This window comes from Corylus avellana, chromosome ca7 (genome assembly GCF_901000735.1).
Source record: "Corylus avellana chromosome ca7, CavTom2PMs-1.0".
Taxonomy (NCBI): domain Eukaryota; kingdom Viridiplantae; phylum Streptophyta; class Magnoliopsida; order Fagales; family Betulaceae; genus Corylus; species Corylus avellana.
Genome location: NC_081547.1, coordinates 15686789 through 15689362, shown reverse-complemented (window position 1 = coordinate 15689362; position 2574 = coordinate 15686789).

Sequence of the window (2574 nt, the reverse complement as noted above, 5' to 3'; positions counted from 1 at the left end):
GCTAAACCTGGAGGCCTTGAAGACGCGAGGCATTAGCCTATTCAAAGCCATCACTCGCATCCTAGAAAACTTCGACGCCTATGCTTGCACCAACACCACCCCCAAATGGTCCTTCCCTCGCTCTTCATTCTCTTTTTTACTCACAATGCTCAAAATTTACCCGCTGTCGGGAAAATAGCAAAAACATAATTCCAATCTCAGTTTTCAACAAATTTTATTGTTTCCTTCTTGTTTTGTGTGCCAGGCAGGACAATTTGAGAAAATATTCTAACGGGTGCATCTTGAGCTTTTCAACATTGTTGACGAAATCAAGAAGCTCTCCAACGCCTTTGTCGTACATCCAAAGAATGTCAATGCTGAGAATTTAACAAGTATGTATGTATGTATGTATGCATGTATGTATATATACATGTATGTATTGTATGTCTATGTATGTATGTATGATTGTATGTATGTATGTATGTATGTACATATGTATATGTATATATGTATGTATGTATGTCGATGTATGTATGTATGTATATATACATGCACGTACGTATGTATGTATGTATGTATATGTGTGTGTGTGTGTGTGTGTGTGTGTATGTATGTATGTATGTATGTATATATACATGTATGTATGTATATGTATGTATGTCTATGTATGTATGTATGTATGTTTGTACGTATGTATATATATTAAAAATATTGAAATTAGAATATTAACAATTATAGTAGAATATAACACCGATCAACCACGTGCCATCCCAACTAATGATTGAAAACACGTTCTCCCAATTTAAGTTGATTAGTTCCTTTGTCCGTCAGCGAAGTTGTGCGATGGAGGGAGCGGTAGTGCGGAACCAGCAACAGCAGCAGCAATAAGCAGAGAGGCTGAACCTGGAGCCCATAAAGACGCGAGCCATTAGCCAATTCAAAGCCATCACTTGCATCCTAGAAGACTTCGACGCCTATGCTCGCACCAACACCACCCCCAAATGGTCCTTCCCTCGCTCTTCATTCTCCTTTTTACTCACAATTCACAGGATTTACCCGCTCTCTGGAGAATAGCACGAACATAAATCCATTCTCAGTTTTCAACAAATTTTATTTTTTCTTTCTTGTGTTGTGTGCTAGGCAAGACATTTTGGGATAGTATTCTATGGTTAATCTTGAGCTTTTCAACATTGTTAACGAAATCAAGAAGGCTTCCAAGGCCTTTGTAGTACATCAAAAGAATGTCAATGCAAAGAATTCTACAAGTATGTATGTATGTATGTATGTATAAGTATGTATGTACGTATATATGTATGTATATATACATGTATGCATGTATATGTATGTATGTATGTATATGTATGTATGTATATTATGATATTAAAATTAGGGTTAAATACAAATCTAGTACCTGTGGTTTGCACCAAAATAAAAAAGACACCTGGATTTCCAAAAATATCACAAATGGTACCTATGATTTGTAAATAAACCCACTTGGTACCTGTGTTAACATTCTGTTAGATTTTTTAACGGAACGCCACATCACCCTTACACGTGGGCGCCACGTTGCAAGGTACTTGAGTTTTTGAGTGCCAAGTCATTAAAAAAAAAAACCCGAAAAACAGAAATTACAGATAGGGTGGGGTTGTTCGGACACCCCTAAGGTCAAACCCTCAAAATAAAATTTTTGAGTTTTGCCATAGGGGGTGACCGAACCACCCCATTGGGCCATGGGTGGTTCGGCCACCCACAAGCCAACTGCAAAGCATTTTTCAAAGAGGGATTTTTTTGGTAAAATTTTGAGATTGGAAAAAAGAAAAGGAAAAAAAGAGAGAGATTTTGAGACACCCACTTGCCTTCAGCAAATACAAAATAGAAGAGAAAATAGAGGAAGAAGAACAAAGCAAAAAGCGAGAGAGAGACGTAGTTGAGAGAAAAGGAAAGAAGATGAAGAAAGATGAGTCGTTTTGAGTAATTGATGATTTTCGGTGAGTTGGTTTTTGAGCATTTCCTTGAAGATTTGGAGACACCCAATTGGATTAGAACTAAAATTTTTACTTAGGTAGTTGGAATCCGGTTCTATGCTTTGATGTTTATCTTAATTGATTGATTTAGAAATGTGTTTAGGTTCTTTCGTTTTAGATTTCAATAGATAACTCTAACGGGTTCCTTTGGGCTATAACCGATTATGGGTACAGGTTTTGGTGGGTAAATTTTCCGTGGTGGTTCTTTGCTTTTCGAGTGAGTTAGAGAAATTTATTTGGGTTATTGTTTTTGGATGCTCAGTGTGGGCTGGATTGGAGAGGTTGAGGGATGACTTTGGGAAAACCTTTTGTGTTTTTGTTGTGTAATCTCAATGATTGACGAGAAGAATGCTTTTCCGAAATTGTCGATAGTTGGATAGCTGAGTATGGCCCTAATGGCTGGCCGAACCACCCCCTTAGGCCCTGGGGGTGGTTCGCCACCCTTAGATGGCCGGCCTGGGGTGGTTGAACCACCCCTAGGCCAAATGGGGTGGCCGGCCACCCTAGCTGTAATTTTTATTTTTTTGGTTTATCTTTTTGTTAATTTTTCATGGATTTTTTTTTATAAAAA